This window comes from Hippoglossus stenolepis, chromosome 9, assembly GCF_022539355.2.
Source record: "Hippoglossus stenolepis isolate QCI-W04-F060 chromosome 9, HSTE1.2, whole genome shotgun sequence".
In the NCBI taxonomy this organism is placed as follows: domain Eukaryota; kingdom Metazoa; phylum Chordata; class Actinopteri; order Pleuronectiformes; family Pleuronectidae; genus Hippoglossus; species Hippoglossus stenolepis.
Window position 1 is genome coordinate 6142023 of NC_061491.1, and position 20562 is coordinate 6162584.

Below are 20562 nucleotides of genomic sequence, written 5' to 3' on the forward strand. Positions count from 1 at the left end.
CGTGGATCAATTCATGCATCTACTCCGGTAAGTGTGTGGGAGTCAGTCTGCGTGTGTGTGTGTGTGTGTGTGTGTGTGTGTGTGTGTGTGTGTGTGTGTGTGTGTGTGTGTGTGTGTGTGTGTTCATACGTGCACCGCATAGTTATTCCCTACTAGGCGTTGTGAGTTTGTGTAGCTTAGTTTGTGCACATGAGCATACTTTCAATTGCCCCAGCGCGTGTTTGCATGTGTGTGTGTTTGCATATGTGTGTGTGTGTGTCTGTAGGTGACAGTAACAGCATGATGTCAGTGCATTATCTCATTATGTGGCTCTTCCAGGCTGCAGGAGGACCCTGTCCCCGATGGCCTCTATGTTCATTATTGCGAGGTAGATCGAGGGCAAAATACAGGCTGCCGTCCCCCTCCATGGTAACTGCTGGACCCGTGGGGGCCCAATGCTTGGCTGGCTGTCCCACTCGGTCTCCAGCTCCAGCCCTCGGGGACAGATACAGAGGGGAGTTTGACAGCTAAACAAATGAGATCAGCTCCCCTCACTGATGTCTGTCTCAACCTGACCTGACAACATACAGTTTATCAACGCTTGCAAACGTGACCACCCCTCCATTAGCTATACCGCTTATGCTTTAAGGGTCACGGGGGGCTGTGGCCAATTCGTGCTAACGCTGGCCGAGAGGCAGCGCCCAGCCTGGACAGGTCACCAATCTTACACAGGGCCAATGAACAGATAAAAACTACCATTCACTAGGGTTGGGGACTGAACTCTGTACTTTTAAGGGTACTAACCAATTTACACCACAACAACCAAGCAGAGACTCACATTAAATAAATCAGTAAGAGAGCAAGTTAAATGACCTGGGAGAGAGAGAGTCTATGCAAGGGGCCGACGTATTTATACTTGTACTCTACTGAATCTGAGTAGAAAGCGTCACTTTAGTTAACATTAGCAGCACACCTGCAGCCAGCGCTGAGGAAGTTAAACTGTTCCAACTCAATACGCGTTTTACAGCAGGAGGTGAAACTTCAACTTCAGGTATTACAGAGAGAGCAAAGAGACGAATTGGGTACCAATATTCCAGGTACCAGAACTGATCTATTTAAATGTGAACGGTAACCTAAGCTACGTAATTACCCTCACATTAACAGCTGCTGGCAATTTAGAGTTGGATTTCATTATTTAAAAATATATTTTTTAATTCTGTAAAGTATCACAAACAAGAGTCTGACAACTACATGGAGTGACTCCATAGATACAATCCACTAAAAAAGAGGAAATGTGAATTTTTGCAATTTGAGAGAACTGACCTTTTAACTGTTAACCAAGTGATGTCATTTGACCTGTGATGCAGACGGACAGAAATGCCCTGCACTTTGAAGTAAATTGCTCATCTTTCTGTTCTTGTGAGGACATCTGCTCCTCTTAACACACACAGCAGGTGACTGACGTCTGCACACACACGCACACAGCGGACTCAACCTGTTCAGCCTGACATAATGAAGCACGTAATCACATCCACGGATGCTGAGACACAAAGGAGTTATATCAAGACGGATTATCCCCATCACCCGCACACACACACACACAGATTACTTGCATGCACGCAAAGACGCATTAGGAGCCCGCGCAAATAAGCGCAACAACTTCAGACTGTTGCCACAAAATGATAAAGGAGAAGGAGATAAAACAGGAGAATGGAATTCCTCATCTCAAAATAATAATTATTTGACTAAAGCGAGGAGTCACATCGAGAGAAGAAAGAGAGGAGGGAGGAAAACACACACACACACACACACACACACACACACACACACACACACACACACACACACACACACACACACACACCCTGAGCAGCTCTGTCTGAGGTCATCTTTATTAATAAACCCTCTGACAACAAACACACTCACATCAAGGCCCTCGCCCCCCCTCCATTCTTACTCCTCCCTCCCTCCTTTAGCTCCTTGAGAGATGGCAATTGCCAGACTGACACAGTGGGGGGGTTGTCTGTAACCACACTCACACACAAACACACACAAACACACAAACACACACACACACACACACACACACACACACACACACACACACACACACACACACACGCATGCATGCATGCAAGGTGCAGGATGGCCTAGAGACAGCATGTCAGTGATCTGTCAGAGGGTAACAGTGTGGAGCAGTGTGTGTGTTTGTGTGTGTGTGTGAGTGTTTGGGGGGAAGCAGAAGAGGAGGCCGGACAGACAGGAAGGTTGCCCTGCACACACGCTCAGACACCCACTAAGAAACATGCTCCGGCTCATTTGTTCCCACTGACAGGTGAGGAGAGGGATGGTTCTCTACAAGATGTGCCTGAGGGGGGAGGTAGACAGGCGTGTGTTGAGTGTGTAGCTAAAATTTGCATCACAGCCTAAGAATGTGTGTTGGAGTTTATGTGCAAGTGACTGTGTGTGTTTATTGGTGTTTATTCTAAGGTAGGTTTATATCTCAGGATTTGCGGTTGAGGTGTTTGCTCAGTGAGAGGGTGACTGTATCTGTGCTCTTTATGATGAAACACTAGGACCTGAACATGTGGCCTGCTGAAGTGCCTCTGAGCAAGAAGCTCCAGGAAACAGCACCAAAACAGCTGAATACTCTTTGGTTTGCCCGGTAGGTGCACAGTGTAAAAACAGCAGATTAGAAATAATATGATAATACAAGGGGCTTTGTTTTTGAGAATGTGTTGCTACAGGTAGTGGAGATCAGGTAAGGTTTGATCAAACCTCAAAACAATGCACAGACAAGTCTTAACATGTGGAAAGTTATCCCAACACCAGGGAAGTAAAAAATAAAATCAATGTAGTTCTTTACTGAATGATATTGGATCTCTTTCATTCATTCACTCATTCCCTGCTTCTCTAGATCGAGGTCGTGGTAGCAGAATACTTCTGGGGAACCAACCCTGAGGTGTTCCCACACCATATGGGATGTACAGTATACTCCCTCCAGCATGTTCTTGGTTTGGCCTGCAGGTCTCAACAGTTGGACGCGTCCAGAACATCTCCAGAAGGAAGTGTCCAGGGGGCGTCCTAATGTGATCCCTCAACTACCTCAACTAAATGTTCCACGTTATATAGCCTACATTTTGTCTTCTATGTCCATCTGGGTCCACATTGACTGTCAATTTGCGGCCTAAAATTCGTGACTTGTATGAAACAGGTCCATGCAGGCAGACACTGAAACAATAGTTTTGTCACTTTGGACGATCGGGAAGGAAGCTTGGAAGCTAAGTAAACTAATTATTGCACCGGATATTCAACTGTTTCTACTGGAACATAGTTTCACATGAAACAAGAGCGACAATATTTACGAGCGTGTGTACCACGCAGTTCGACACACTGCGCATTATAAACAGAACACTGTGTGTTCATTTCAGTGTCTTCTGGTCCAAGGCGTGTGGACATGAAGGAAGATGAGGGGAAGTAGATCTGGCAGCAGTATGTTTTCATGCATTTCTAATGCTGCACTGAACCTGGCTCATACGTGATAAAATCATTGTATAATGTCTTTCTTTGGGAGGCCGTGTGTCCGTAGGTGGCACTCGTCTCCCTTTACACACTGGTTGTCACGATCATGCTTCACACGATGCATCTTCTTCGATTTCTTCCCAACAAACTGCTGTTGCTGCTGCCAAATACAAGACACATTACTTCCCATGATACTACTTGTTCCAGAGGATCCTTCATGGGAATCACTTACATAACTCAGAGTGTTTACTACAACAAGGCACACATAAAAAGCATAAATAAAAGCTTTATGTACTAAGAACGCTGTATATTTAATGGCTGGTGGGTTCGCAGTAGCAAGAGGAGCAAAAGGTGCGGCAGACGATCAGATTGATGAATCCTACCGTTAAACAAAGTTAACTAGAGTAACTTCGATGTTACATGATGTAAAATCTGTCACAAGATAAATTATGAGTCATGCCGGATCTTCGAAGGCAGCTCGGGACAGAGCATGTGACACATTTCGACCTCAGTGGATCGTCTTGCTCAGTAAATGCAGAACAGCTGGTGAATCTCACCATTCGCGCTGGTTAAGCTGCATTTAACATTTCGTTGAAAAGCAATTTCTTTTTCCAACTCAGTGGAGGTTTTTTTTCTCTGATATTTGTGCTTCTTTTAGATGCTGTGGAGTGGAGAGATGGCAAAGACAGTCAGATGTTGCCAGCTGCGTCTGCGCGTGCTGTGTTGTTGGTAGGAGTTATACAGCTTAGACCTCTGAAGACGTGGGAAGGCCCAAAAAACCATGTCTACAGTGTGGGGCCATTTTCTGGTGCATCATCACAGGACAAAAGAACAGACGTGTTCTTGCGCTCTTGAGAAAGACTTTATTTACCCCTGGTCCTTCTTGCCTGTATATTTAGATGTAAATTTGTTTAAAAATACAAGTGGAGAGATGCCAGGCATTTACATTCATCTCACTCTTGGGCTGCTTACTAAACGGTAAACAACTGGCAGCCCATGACCAATGAGGATTATATCACCTCGTCATGAGATCACAGCGGGCTTGGAGCCAGTTGCTCAACGTGCTTTCAACTGTCAAGAGTGGCAGAGACGAGATTAAACACTCTCCACTCAAATCCTGGGCTGCCTTACATTTTATCCATTTCCAATGTGAGCCTAACTGGAATCAATGGTGCCGTAATGGACAGTGGGAACTGTGTTAAAGTGTAATGCAACCTGTTAAATGCAGTTGCTGGTCCTTTGATGCAGATAGATTGCTTGCCTGTGTAATGTTGTATGGACAAATTCCCTCCTTCAAGTAGGAGGGGAGAGGTTTGAGATGAGAGATGGAGCTAATTCAGATTTTTAAAGGTGGATCAGTAGATCATAAGCATTTTCTTTACTTTGACTGTTAAATTGCAAAAGAAGAACTTGGATTCGGTGCTGTCTGCGCAGTTTATCTCTAAAGGGTGGAAAACGCCCTAAAGCTGCTTTTAGTGACATGTGACAGCCAATAAATACCGTACAAAACCAAATTCTGCAAGGTGGGTTAGCAGCTCATTAATTGGAGTTCGCAGGGCTTTACAGGCTGACAGCCCAGACACGACGGAGGAAAATCATTACTTCATCTACATCACAATCACAGACGGAGACACAATGAAATCAGCTTGATATTATTCTAACCGAAACATTAAGATCAGCTTTTAGAACCTCTGATTTATTCATAAAAACTGTCATCACATGCAGCTTTGTCGCTGTGAAACTTTTTTTCCACTTTCCATCAGCCGTCACAAATTGTAGACCATTTTGAATAATTTCAACATAAACAAACCTGCCTCCAAATAAATGTGGAGCTCCCTGGTAGCTGACACACGCTGACGAAAACATTGAATCAAAAGTGAGTTTAAAATGGAAACTTGTCTTCAGTCTGCTGAATGAAAGCCACATCTGTACAGAACCGAAGGCAGTGAAGGTGAGCTGGTTGTTATGGTACAGACTGACAGGCAGAGACAAACTGCGTCAACACGTCTATCTCTTTTTCTGTCACATTATATAGAAACTAGGACACATACTGAGACATTCAATGGAAAACCCCAAAAGTTTAAGACCTGATGCAATGTATGAGTGTTTAAGACAGCATCTGCATGCTTCTCCCTTTAAAGCCGGATGAGACGTGTGTGTGTCCTTTTCAAGAATTCATGATCTGCTGAAAAACGGGAAAGGCGAAATGCATTATGGAAAATGTTGTTTATTGGTTTGGTAGCTCTCTTAACCTCCCAAAATGTTTTTAAAGTTGTGTTTCAGACAATGGCTGATGATCTAAGTGACGGGATTAATATCCAAGCAGATTACAGCTGTGTAACATTGACGAAAAACAATGATGCAAATAACAAGACCCAGACGATGCTCCTGCTGACCTGCTGATCAAGGCTAAGTCGGTAAGAGACGTGTTTGAGGAGGGATCTCAGCGAGTTTGCCGAAGTTTGAGGAAAAAGGAATGATGTACAATTAAAAGCAAATGTTTAAGCTATCAAATGTTATTATTACATTTCTCTATTTGCTTCAGAGGGTGAAAAATTTTAATTTTGTCGAGGTTGGCAATTTTGTCAGGTTTTAGGGGTCGTTTTCAAACAACGCTTAGGTTTATGTGTGCCCTTTTATATGGCCCCTTAGGTTTTAATGGGTTAAAACCAACTAAAGCACTTTGATGAAGAGTTACGAAAGAGAAAAAAATACAAAAAATAGAGGAGACAAGTGCTCCCTGGCCCTTTAAGTCAAGTTTAGTGGAAATAACTGTGCCATTTTGTTACTGCAATGGGAAAAAATGATGGTGTCTGGGTGGCAAACAGAGAGGGGGGAAAATGAGAGTGGTACAAAGAAATCAAATAAAGACTGACAATAAATGAAGTGCAGAGGAGGCCTGTGGTCACAGAGCCAAAGTCAGAGATCTGCTGACGACAACAGTCACACGCTCTGACTCTGTCGGTTTTGTTTTTTATCTGCAGCATTTGCCACTTTCCTATTCTCGTCTGCATCACTCTACCTCACTCTCTCTGAATCTCTTTCATGGCCTCAGCCACTTTGCAACCTCCCATTCTCTCCATTTGAGTTTTCTCTTCTATTTATTTAAGCCTCTATTTTCTCTTTCTTACTTACTTCTCTCTGACTTTTACTTTTTTGTCTGTTTGACTCTCTCTCTCTCTCTCTCTCTCTCTCTCTCTCTCTCTCTCTCTCTCTCTCGCTCTCTGTCTCTCTTGTTTCTCCCATTACCCGTCTATTCAGCCGCCTGACAATGAAGCTCTGTCTGTTTTCAGTCACATCTCTCTCACAAAATTATACAACACATTGGGAAAAACATTTTTAAGGTTTCTTTCAAAGACTTAAATAAGGATTATGTGCGTACAATGAGTGTAAAGCTAAAGCCAGGGGTCACAAAGTGTAAAGACATGCATGCAAGGGGAAACAGCCAGCCGTACTTATGTGATCCATACAAAGAACAAATGCAAGATTTTATGGTTTTGTCTGTCATATCTTACTAATTAATGTTATTGATTTGACTTCATACAGTTACATAGCAGGACGTTAGTGCAGAATCTCTGGGTATACTGTCGATGTATGAAGTTGGTGAAGACAGATTTTGTTTTTGTTCTCTGTTGTTGTACCAAAGCTGGCAACCTAAATGTGATGACCAGACTTCGGGACGCTTTGCACAGTCACAGCCCCAGGCGGTTGTTTTGAAAGAAATACTTTGATTATGTAAAACAAACTGTCTCCTCAACATTTCACTTTCTGTACAAATTTAAACAAATAAGATTCAACATTTCATTAATGAGCCATGTTGTAGAGAGTGGATAAATAAACCGATGCGGTTTGGACCAAAAATTTGGGATAATATTGAGGTTCAGGTGGGATTGGTCACGTTGGCTGGGCTGATATTTTTACCCTACACATGTCTCGCATCACGCAAAACAGGAAACAATCATGTGTGTCAGAGGCTGAGTAACACAAACTTAGTGCAGCTCATATGAACTCAATCAATCTCAGGTCGGGTCCAGACACACACTACAGACTGCCTGTCGACTTAGGGTGGGGCTCAGTTAATTTTTGCTCGGGCTCAGACAGAAAAATGGTAACAAAGCTCCTCTCTAATGTGTTGGAACTTTTATTTTTTCACTTCGGACAGAGCCTAGCTAGCTGTTTCTCCCTGCTTTCAGTCTGTGTGCTAAGCTAGTCGGGCCATGTATAGATTCCAGCTCCGTACTTATGACATGAACATCACAATTATGTCAATCTCACACTCAAAAAGTTGAACTTTTCCTTTCAGGCTCTGTGACTCCCTGTGCATTTAAATGTAGGGACTCATTTAAATGAATGATGAGGAATTGACCCATCTCATGTTGCTAGAACCAAAGGTATCAGTAAACCCACACTAACTGTTGCTACTGCAAACACACTCCCATAGATACACTAATGTCTTCATGGTTTGGTGACAGCACCCTGGTGCACTCTTAGGTGTTTGAGAGTTTATGTGTCTGTGCATAACGTAAATGTTTTACTGCTACAGCCCAGTTGAGACACACGCATAACTCCTAACTACAAGCATACTACATGCCTTCATAATATTTACAGACATCCTATGTATGTAAACACACACACACCTAAAACCCTCAAAAAGCAGTGTGCACTCGTGGAGACCTCAAGTTTGGCCACCACAGTGAGACTCAATGTCCCCACTGGCATATTATAACACTTACAAACATATACACGTACATGAAACACACACTGATCTGACAAGACTGACTCACAAAGACACCAGGGTTTTGGGAGAGCATAAAAAAAGTGTTTGCACGTGTTTGTGTCCCATCGCAGACTAACCCAGCAGAGATTCTAGTAAATGTTGTTAATAATGTCTAGTGGGAGGTCTCTCTGTCATATAACGGTGGAAACGGCCACACACACACACACACACACACACACACACGCACACACACACGCACACACACACGCACACGCACACACACACACAGACACACACAGACATCCAAAATGTGCAGATATATATAATTAATAAGGCTAAAGCAGATACAGACACAAAGCACTCAGACAAAGGCACAGCCTCTCTCTCTCTCTCTCTCTCTCTCTCTCTCTCTCTCTCTCTCTCTCTCTCTCTTTCAGACACACGCACAAAGTCAAGGACACAACCACACAAAAGACACACTGGCACAGGTAACACACACACACACACACACACACACACACACACACACACACACACACACACACACACACACACACACACACACACACTCACATTCAGACACAAAGAGATAAAAAAAGCACACAGGTTAACGTAGACACAAAGAACCAGCAGCACAAACTCAAAGAAACAAAGGCACAGACACAAAGAAACAGAAACACAGACTGCGACAGACGGCATGGACCCGACAGCATGCAGCACCACCACCAGAGCCGCGACATACAAAGCGGCCCGCTGATCGGCGACTCAGACTTCACACGCTACACGCTTCGAGGCAACACGCTGCGATAGCGAACGTAGCTCGAGAGAGAGGACAGTTCTGAGCGCTACCCAACATGCGAGGCTTTTAACCACAAAGCAAGTGTCCATGCAGATGCAGAAGAGAGAAGTCACAGACATGAAGACACTGAACACAACAGAGCACTCTCACACAGAGACATGGACTAATAATTAGATGTGTAAACACACACACACTCACACACACACATTTACTAACCTGACACAAGCCTCACATTTAAATGACTATGACTTGCCAGCTTATATTTATTATTATTATATGACAGAATTTTAATCAGCACAGGAATAATAGAGTCATCCAGCTGTTAAATGTCTTTGTCCTGAAGCTGCCTCTGCTTTCATCAAACATCCCTTGTGGACGGACATCGAGATACAAACGAGGACTGACATCAATAACAAAGCAATTAAGCAGCAGGAATAAAAAAAACTTCTTGGGTGGATGCATTCTTTAGCAGGTTGCCTTTGGTCCTGAAAACGCAGGTGAAGTGTGGCTCAGTTACACTGAGAGAAGCTTTTCCTCATGTCGACTCTGATTTCCATTTACCACAACAGCTCTGTTAGCTCAGTAAAGCTGCTCTCAGACATGCTGAACGCCTGCTGAACAGATCCTCCGTATTTTCACCGGAGGAGGTGCATGTGTGAACGCAAATCTGCGAGTGAGAGGCTCTGCAGTTTCCGCAGACTTTCTATGCCTGGCCTCCTTGTATAATGTCCATTAAAAATTCAGGAAAAGTTGATGTATGAACACAGCAGGGGATCAGCCGCAAGATTCACGCTTCTAACACACGACAGTCGCAAAAATGAAAAAAACAAAACAGTTATCTCTGGTTGGAAAAGCGGTGACACGCAAATTGAAGACACCGTGGAAGATTTCAAAAGAGAGTTGGAGGTGATAAGAGCTGACATCAGAAAATCACATGATCTCTGCAGCAGAGGTAATAAGTCACTTCCTGCCTCTGTCTGCTGCACCCGGTTGCTCCACCTCTCGCCTGAATAATGCAGAGGATTTGTTGTTGTTGTGAATGCGTCTGTGCAGAGAACCTCCTGCTGCGTTGTGCACGTGTGAAAGGAAAACTGCGGATAAAGTCCGTAGCTAATTCTCAGGATTTTATTCGCAGGTCATGTCTGAAAACGTGTGACAAATCCTAAGTGATACAGATAAAACTCTGACGAGCCTTAAAAGCATTGTGTAAACTTCTCCACCTATGGATCACAGTTATGTTTTTAACAGCCTCACGCTGGCTTACACTTTTCATTTAGTTTGACAGACACATATTCAGCAGGGGAAAAAAGAGCATATAAATAAATAAATAAGAACTAGCCATATTTCATTTAATCTTAAATTTCTAAATTGCTGTACACGCCAATCTAACTAACAGTCAGTATCTTTATATCAATAACAGCCCAACCGATATATTGATTCTGTGATAAAAATCTGCCAAAATGAGCGTTTCACAGACATATTAGTATCAGTGTTTATTCTATGCTCGCACCACAAATTGTGTTTATTTATTCAATTCAAGTTGTATTTATTAGGTTGTATTTGTATTTCCTTTATATATAGTTATTTATAATACGTGTGGCTAAATTGTAAAATATCGAGCCTCAATAACATTTTTACAAAAGAGTGAAAATAACAATTTGCAGTTATGGGGTCTTGTGCTGGGCTGACCAACACATTTGTATACAACCCACTGTTACACCACACATTGTCATTTTCACACTTCTGATTCAGATTCAGCGTCATCCATTTGTTTGGCTTCTGTAACAATAGATTATCACAAAGGCACAGATACAAATACAGGCACACGCTCAGCAAAACACACAACCCCGCCCCTCTGTTAGACAGCTCAGTGAACAGACAAAAACACTCTGCCATGAACACACACACACCTGCTCAACCACAAACACACTCACACATGCACGCACACACACATACACACACACATTGTTCCTTCTATAGTTTCGAGGACTCTCATTGACATATTGCCCCTTAACCAATAACCATCACCGCTAATGATCAAACCCCAACACAATCTCTTTCACCCTAAACCTAATTCTACCCAACAGCCCTTTGGAGGTTTGAGGACTAGACTAAATGTCCTCACAACCCAAATTATACACACATCTATAGAACGACATCTACACACACAAACGCCCAGCAGCTAACTTAATTTCAAAATCAATTAATTAAAAAGCATAGCCTTCTCCCACAGGGAGTGGAAGACAAATTTGAGTAATTTAATCATGGTACACAAATCAGAGCTATTCAGCTGCAGAGATATGAGAGGACAGGATGGATGGAGGGAGGGATGGTCAATGAATTTTAAATAGGGTAGGCAATTTTACTCAGTCGCTTCAATTTGACACGACTCCTCTTGCTTATCCTGCATCCCTATAATGCTTCTTTCTTTCTATCTATCTATCTATCTATCTATCTATCTATCTATCTATCTATCTATCTATCTATCTATCATAGCAAAGACAAAAGCCTGTTGTCAGTGTGTGTGTGTGTGTGTGTGTGTGTGTGTGTGTGTGTGTGTGTGTGTGTGTGTGTGTGTGTGTGTGTGTGTGTTTATCAGCTTCCCTCTCTCACTCACTCACTGTCTCTTAGTTTTCAGATTTTTTTAGGAGACATGTTATTGATTGTTTGACATGTTGGAGGGCTCTGAGAATAGAATGTGTGTCTATGACTCTGTGTGTGCACGTGTCTTTCTATAGTAATGAGGGCCAATTCTGGTTCAGTACCATTATTGTGAGGATATTTTGGCTGGTTCCAAATTCAAAGGGCTGTTTGAGGGTTAAGACTTGGTTTTATAATTAAGTTTAGGTTAGGCTTAGGCATTTAGTTGTGATGGTTAAGGTTAGGGTAAGGGACTAGGGAATGCATTATGGCAATGAGTGTGTGTGTGTGTGTGTGTGTGTGTGTGTGTGTGTGTGTGTGTGTGTGTGTGTGTGTGTGTGTGTGTGTGTGTGTGTGTGTGTTTGTGTTTTCTCCATTGCTGGTATAACCTCGGGCAAAAAAAAAATCATGATAAAGAGTTTGAATTTCTCTCCTCTCCCTAGTGTTCCTAAAAAAGATTTTGCCTAATAGGCCCGAAGAAAAAAAAAAGAATAATGACACTGCTAGATAAACTGTTCCATATGCCACGGGTCTGTATGTGTGAGAGTGGGAGAGACTGTGCGCGTGCGACTGTGCGTGTTTGGCAAGAAATGTGCGAATGTGTTAGTACAGGTGAGTGTGTGTGCCCGAGAAAATAACACATGTTATGAGTGTGTGTTTAAGAGGCTGCGATAGTGTGTGTGTCTGTGGAAGCAGTATCCAGATCCTTTCTTCAAGGAAAAGCAGCAGGCAACTCTGCTCCGTCTCTAATAATTGAAAACCATGTCCACGCTATGTTTGCCTATTTATTCTTATAAATGTATCTTTATACAATGTGCACATGCCACATGCACTTTGAAACAGTTTTCCCCTCAGTTATCAAATATGTATTCCAAATGGGCTGTTTGAACATTCAGATAAAAAAACTGAAGAAAGCTGTTATTCATTGATAATGAGACCTGGTTTTGGAGCCCTGCACCCCCTCCTGAGATTGACAGATTCAAAAACTGCACATCTACTGTAGTTAAAAGGACGAAGTTGAGAAAGGTTTAACCTTTTGAAGATATCCTCGAAATATCCTCAGATAAAGTCAAGCCTGTCAATCAAGAGCCAATTGTGATTATTTTTATTCCAGTGAGATGGAAGCACAGAGTTGTTTAATACAAGAACTGTAAACTTTTTAAACATGGAGGAAGCCCTGATCTTTGCTTCCCAGTTCTCTACAGTGTCTGCTTCAATTTGCATAATGTGGTGGTGGACACATCAGAAAAACTGTCCAGTCAGAGCAGAGAATGTAAAATATTCGCTCAACAAAATAACCTCAACACAAAGACAGCCCTGAACTACAGAATCATGACAAAAGAGACTCACTTCTTCGAATTCACACGGAGAAGACGTTCACGAACAAAATATAATTGAGCCTGTTGCAACTTTCAAACAAGTTGCTTGTACAATGTTATTAAAAATGTTTGCTTCCAAAGCCTCATTAATACAGAACAACCAAGTTATGTTTGTTCGCTTCTCTTTTGATACACACTGTCTTTATTTATGTTTTGTGTGTAACATCTTAACCTGCAAACAGCTGTAAGATAGAAAGTTTGCAGGCTAATGCTAATGTAATCTAGTAGCATAAGATCAAATAAAGTATATTTTATTCTAAAGACCCTCAGTACAGTATGTGAGTCAATGTTCTTTACAAGCATGAATACTGTGTGTGTGTGTGTGTGTGTGTGTGTGTGTGTGTGTGTGTAGAACCGTCTATTACAAAAACACACAGGGAACATAGCAGTGCAGACTAAAGGTGAGAAAAGTGAATAAGCGAGTAGCAAGAAGCAAAAGATGTGAAAGATTGAAGAAGAGAGTTAGAAAAGGTGAAATCCAGGTTGGTGTAATTGTTGACTGCTGGTCGGCTCTTATCTTGGTTTCTCAGGGCTGTTGTCTGGGCAGCCTTGTTTCTCTCTCGCTGTCCAATCTCTGTCTTTCACTCGGAGTGGATCAAACCTGGCAACCTGCATACTTTTCTACATTTTCTCCCCCTCTCTGCAAAACCTTGTATTTTTCACAATCTCTGTCTTTCTCCTCTTTTATCTCCTTGCAGTCAAATTATTGCAGCTTCATCCCATTGAGCACCAATCTCTTTTTCTTTTCTTTTATTCTGTAGCCATCCCTTTATCGAGACATCATGCAGAGAGCAGTGGACTGGAGAGGAGCAGCACAGAGAAGGGGGAGTGCAGCCACCGGGGTCAAAGGTGAGTCTGCAGCAGGACAGGAGGAGGGGGGGGGGGCAAACACTGTCTCTCTCTGCAGCGCATGAGCCAAAGCAAGAGCTCGGCAACACAACTCTCACAGTTGCAGCTGGGCTCAGAGCTGGAGTCGAGGTGAGGCTAATAAGGTGCTAACCAGAGAAAGCACTGATAACCATAAGCCTCGCTAAGCTAGCAGTGATGTTTGAATAGAAAGCTTAGAGGTGATCTGCAAAGTAAAGAGAAGTGGTAGGACTAAAGAAAGTGAGCTGGATTTATACTTGACACAAAGGGTTAACAAAAGCTCTTCCATGAAAGCTTAAGGTTGAAAAATTAGTTTTGGTTAAATGTCAGATTTTACCTGTTGGTAACACGACGGCGACAGAATAAACAAATGTACTGCATGTGATGAGACTGTATTATGATTTAATCATATTCCATTGATTGTCTTCATGTTCTTTAATTTCATTATACAGAGCAACTGTGTGTTCTACACATGTACTTAAGGACCTGGACTTACAACTTTGCCTTGTTTGATTCATGAAACACATTATTGTATTTATTCAGTGTGACAGAGTGAAGGGAGCAGAGGGTTTGAGACGTCTTTGTTCGGTTTACTGAAAAGAAGAAGACGACTGAGCCTTCAGCTCCTGTAATGTTGTCTTCACTTGGACGAGGAATCACTACGACATAGCTCATAGATTAAATATAAAGATGGAGGACGTGTCTCGACTTCCTCCCACTAGAAATGTAGCCAGACTTACCAGGATATGAATGCTGCCATCGTGCAAAAAGCCAGAATCTGAGCAATAGCGACAGGGGTCAGGTTGCAAGGTCCTGCCAATACATGCGCTTGACCAATCATTAGTCAGTCTCAGTTGTCTATCATAATGTTTCTCCCCTGTACTATAGCATCAAGTGATTAAGTAATTAAAACCAAGCTTACCGGAAAAAATTAGCACATGTATACAACTGCCGAAAAACAACAGAGACCATCTTTGGCGTGTACTTTGACTTTTTAGTTTCGTCCCATCCACAGGCAGGGTTTATGGTCTGTACTGAAGCCTGCCCCCAGGGGCGATCAAGACACTTAGGCTTCTCTTCTGTCATGTCGTCCATCTTTTCATAAAGTTAATGGCATAGCTACACTGACAATGTGTGTATAGCCTCCATAACAATGCTGAAGTAACTGGGTAGTGTGCAGGTAGACTGTATGTTGATTTGCAATGTGTTCCTACAATTTCTCCATATCAGAATCAAATATTCAGTCTGATAACATTCAGAGTTTACTGAGGTATTATTGCTGCCTGTAAGATCTTATTGCATCAATCGTGGACAATAAGGTGACCAGACAAGAAGGTGAGGAGGATGGTATTGTGGATATGTCTGCATGATTCTATACAGCCAGTATTTGTCTTTCATTCAAGGCAAAAAATTGCTGGGTTAGATAAATCTTTTCATGAGAGGAAACAATAATAGTGACAGGTTTCCTCGCTGCAGTGGAGTTTGCAGCTGCTGTGAACGCTGCCTCACTTCCTCCTTTGCTGCAGATGAAGACAGTGAGCAGTGACTCATGGGATCAGATCATGCTGGAGTCATCATACCGGGATCCGTGAGGCAAAATCTGATTAGCCGGTCAGGAGGCAAGAAGAGTCATTCCCCTTCAACGCAACTGAAATCATTTTCTGCAAATCATGTTGAGTCGTTGCTGGGACATCTTCAATTAAGGATAAAATATACAAATCAGCTCTGGGAATATTTAAACAGTGTTTCACACACTGTTTGCCATCCTCTTCACACTGGCCAAAAGGTCCCTGTACTAGCAAGTATCTGCAGGTGTACCATTGATTTTTCCACAATAAAGGCTAGCATTGACTACCCAGTAAGACTTGACGGGCTTAGTTTCCATTAGGACGTGCAGCACTAAGTTCACTTAGAATTTCCAATTAGAGGTGCTGCACTGGGAAAACATCTATATTTTCATTTAGGAGGGGCTGACAATGAACTCTGATTTTCCTGCGGGCCAAGATAACACTAGACAAACACAGCAGGAAATAGGCTGGGCAGCTCTCAGCCTCCTAACAGCTACGAAAGCTAAGCTACTCCCACACACTAGCTCAACGCAGCTCTCAGAGAGCAGCCATTGTGGGGGCCCTCCTGCTGCTGATAATCCTTCATGGGCCCCTCCGTAGTGCCAACCCCGGAGAGAGGCCATTAGCCCGGCTGCAGCTCCTTCCTGGATAAGCTGTAGCTTACCAGCCTTGCAAGCCGAGGGGCAACTTTTTATTGTCCTTTCCAAACTTTATGTGTGAGTGCAGGGCAACAGCGTGGGAGGGGCTGTATGTGATGAAGTTTGCAACATAGCATGTGTGTGCGTGATGCATGTATGCGTGTGCTCAAGCTGCGCGCTCCCAGCACTTCCTGCCCGCTAAAGGCAAATCCCACGGTAGGGAGGGGGGTGAGCTCTATCGGACCAGAACAATGCCAGAAAAAGGCTGTCATAAAAACAAACTACCATGCTCTGGTTAGCAGAGGGAAGAGGAGGGTAGGGGCATAGTTTCCTCCACACCCTCCCACTGCCCACTTTATCTGCATCATTATTCACGCACACACATTAAAACACACAATTTCAGATATCCAGTCCATGCTCCACTATTCTTTACCGTTATCTTTTGTTGCTAGGCCATTTGCATACTCTATTTAAGAAACAAAGCCTGAACACAGTAAGAAGCAAGAGCTGACTATGCATAGACATCTACTCTATGCAAAGTACATACACACAAAGCAATGTTGCCACTGACAGTAAAGAATAGGAACCTTTGCTTCCACTCTGTGTCCAAACAGCTTTGACATGTCATCAAAACCAGGAAAACAAAAAAATAAGAGAACAATTCCAGCAGTCCTCTGTACACAAAACACAGTGCGGACAACTGAGCCAGAAAACATCTGCTGAGTCGCAACAAACAACAGGCTGCCAACGAACAGGCACGTCAGGGGGCCTCAGAATACATACTAAATACCTTACGGTGCCCCCGAAACACAGTTGGCCTGCTGACAAGGTTTTTGGCCGAGCATATTGCCGTCTCTCTCTCCAATCCAGCTTTACAATTTCAACCAAAGCCAAAGATGGGCTGATTCAGGAAACAGGATGAAATGGGAAAGATGAGTCGAGATGCTATCGGAGGAGAAAATTACTGGACATGTATCAACTATAATGAAGATTTCTCCCCCTGAGTATGTATTTGAATTGGTTAGACGATTAAAAAGATGTGTTGCCTGGCCAAAGACACTACACATAGATGGATGCTACTGTCAAAAATGCAGATACTATAAAATTTAATGATCCATCAGTAAAAATTACATCGCAGTGAAAACTCATTAAGGGCATGGTTTCATATTTTAGGAAATTTGCTTATCCTCTTTGCTTGCCAAGAGTCCGATAGCAGATCGATACCACTCCCATACAGCAGTGGTATATTAAATACACTGGAGCCAGCAGTGATTATCTTAGCTTTGCATAAAGACTGAAAGCAGGGAGAGACCTGGTAATCTCTCATTGCACAAAGATAACAAAAATCCAGCTGACAGCACCGCTACAAGATCATTAATTAACACATTATGCATCGTTTAAAGAAATAGCTCCACGTAGGTTTACAGCTCATGGTTTCTGAAATAAACCGATTAATGTTTGGATGACACAATGTCTTAAAATAGTGAAAAATGACTTTCATTCATCCAAAAATCCATTATCCATACCACACTCCCAACTGACAAAGACAGGGTCTACACATCCAAAAATTCCTCAGAATTTTCCCAAGCCCAACGAGATGCCTTCATATGATGTCTTGTTTTGTCTGATCAGCAGCTTTAACCCCCAATTGATTCTTTTTGATTCTTTGAAATTTACAGTGAAACACAGCAAAGGTAGAAAATAATCACAACTGAGTAGCTCAAGTCAATGAAATTTCACATTTAGACTGTGGCAGAAAAAAAATGGCAACGATTAGCTGATTATCAAAATTGTTCCAGATATTTGTGGTCCAACTAATGGATTGTTTCTGCTCTAAGTGAACATTGTGAATGTAAGCTCTGACTGCCTCTCATATCTGTCTGTTAATGTAGAGACAGTAAAGTTAGCTATCTGTGATGGCAATGACCCATACTAGCGTTAGCTTGCGCCAGCTCACGTGTTTCGCCGACTTTCAGGCCTTGTCCCACACTTCTATGGATATCATAAGCTCTAATACTAAAATATCCAATGTGAAAACAAAAAACGCTTGAAGCGTCAAATACCAGACAACATTGTTAGCATGCTCAGTGAGCTGATTCTCATTTGGTAGTAGTAACTTCAAAACCAAAACAATATTGGCTCATAATTTTTTTATGTCGGTGATGTGGTGCACTGGTACGAGAGGCCCAATCGCAAGTTCGTTTAGCAAAATATCTGCATTTATGTGGACAGGGCATCATTGTAAACTAAGCTAAGCTAACAGTTTCCTGACTCCTGAGCGTAATAACTTTATAGCTGTTCTTTGACTGAGTAATAAAAATGAAAATAGAAAGACACAGGCCAGCACCTTTGCAGTCGCTCACTGTTTAAAGTTTAATGTCAAGCCCACTGTATTCTGAGATACTGTGGCTGTCATCAGTTTTTATGACATTGTTTTACTGAACCCTACTCTACCTCCAAAAAATCCATTTAACCTTTCTAACTCTACATGTGACCTGTTTTACATAATAAAACGTGGGTGGAGATGCTGTTATTGATAGATACAGTCATTCAGAGTGTGTGTGTGTGTGTGTGTGTGTGTGTGTGTGTGTGTGTGTGTGTGTGTGTGTGTGTGTGTGTGTGTGTGTGTGTGTGTGAGAGAGAGAGACAGAGAGAGAGAGAGGCAGGCAGGCAGCAGATGGACAAAAGTGGTCAGCTGGTAACAAACAAGCAGGTCAGTGGCCTCGTCCACCTCTGTTCTACCACTCATAAATAATGCAGAGGGACTGAAGCCTCCCCGAGCAGCTCCACCAGGCTCCTTCTAAAGGCCTCCAACTCTCCGAGTGGGTCTCATCAAGGCACACAGAGAAAGATGGTCGAGCTGAAGAAAGCAAACACACCTTCACGTCATGGCGGGGAGCACGGATTATACTTCCCATCTGCTCATTCATTTGTTTCAGACAACAGTAATTAGATTTGGGTGAAGCCTCTCAACACCACGATCTGACATTTTCTGAAAACACACCGATCGGTCCGACAGGAGGGAAACTACTGGTCAAAAAACCCTCCTCCATGTTGTTAGAGTGAAAGGATTTGGTGCATCCAGCTAGTCCTGCTCCACAGATCTGCCTCTAGGAACATCAGTATGCACCATATTGGATTTTCCATCACTGATTTTCCTGGAAACACTTCTCCCCCCACAGGGCTTATTAATTTATTGATTGCCCCAAAGGGGAGCTGCATCATTCATAGAGGATGACAAATATGTATTTCTGCTTTGTGGTCTATATTCTGAGTGGTGTGTTGCATGTATTGGCAATAATATTATTTTTTTTACAATAACACCAATAAGACTTAATTTGACTGAAATGAATAGTATGAACTGAACGATTAGTATTGGCTGCTCCTGGGGAACTGGCATTACTATTAAAGCCACCAAAAGGATTATACTATACTTTTCTCTATCCTGGCAGGGTTTTCATTCACAATAAGCTGAATGTGCACTTGTCTGTTCAATTAACGTTGAGCTGTATAAGTGGTGAGTTCGTACTCTTTGGCAATGCAAAAATGACCTCATTATGCTGGTCGAATTGAGCCGAAACGAGCGAGAGAGAGAGAGGAGGAGGAGAAGAAAAAAGATGCGTGTGTAAAAGCGGGTGAGAGAGATAGGTGATGAGAGGGAAAGAAGGAAAGAGAGCAAAAGCCTCTCCTCTCGGAATGACTGCAATCACAGCTGCTGCCAAAACCCTTTGGATCCATCCTTAGAGGCTGACGGAAACTTCTCAACAGGCCATGAAGCCACTGAAGGGGGGGGGGGGGCTTACTCATGTGAGTGTGCATGTGAGTGTTCAATATGAGGAGTTTGTTGTCATTATAACTTTTGTAATCCAAATGTAAATAAAGAAAACACAAACAAATAAGGGAACATCATCCATCATCATCAACGCTGCCAATGAACAAAGACAAATATAATATGGGAAACTTGGGAAACATGTTCACAAACTTCACTACATGTACAGAGCGTAAGGACACACAGTCAAAGACAGAAACACTGCAAATTATAAGTCATAACTCTGAACAGGTTTCTACGCTCATAGTGTCACCAATTTAAGTCGAATGTTCACTATAAAATAGTTGATTTTTGAGCCGTTGATGTCCCACAATGCAATGCCCAGAGGGAATGAGGGTGCTCCTCGCAAATGGAGGTAATTAATTGCAGGTGGTGATAAGCCAGTTCCAGAAAAACCCAAGAAAACAACAATAAAGAAAAAAAACTCACCGGAAACACTCAACGTTCTGCTTGTGAAGGTGAACTGACAGTGACATTTAAAATCAGTGTCTGATGCAACTTAAATCATTTCCTTTGTACTCATGTCTCTTTTTACTAAACAGTAGACTGAGACGGTTCATATATTGTATATACTGTTTGCAGTTACATGAAACAAATCGTTTATCCTTTTTGCAATCTGTCTTT

General features: G+C 42.5%; 1 protein-coding gene across 2 annotated transcripts in view; it reads right to left on the reverse strand.

The window, feature by feature from the left end:
- sema4c (sema domain, immunoglobulin domain (Ig), transmembrane domain (TM) and short cytoplasmic domain, (semaphorin) 4C) overlaps positions 1-20562 on the reverse strand; it is a 103320-nt gene that overhangs the window by 77468 nt on the left and 5290 nt on the right. The window contains exon 1 of one of the 2 annotated variants that reach the window (XM_035165756.2): positions 1303-1706. The exons of the other annotated variant lie outside the window; for it this stretch is intronic. The gene's annotated coding sequence lies outside the window, so the exon portion shown is untranslated. Of the gene's footprint in view, positions 1-1302; positions 1707-20562 lie in introns of those variants that run through there. 2 annotated transcript variants of the gene reach the window in all.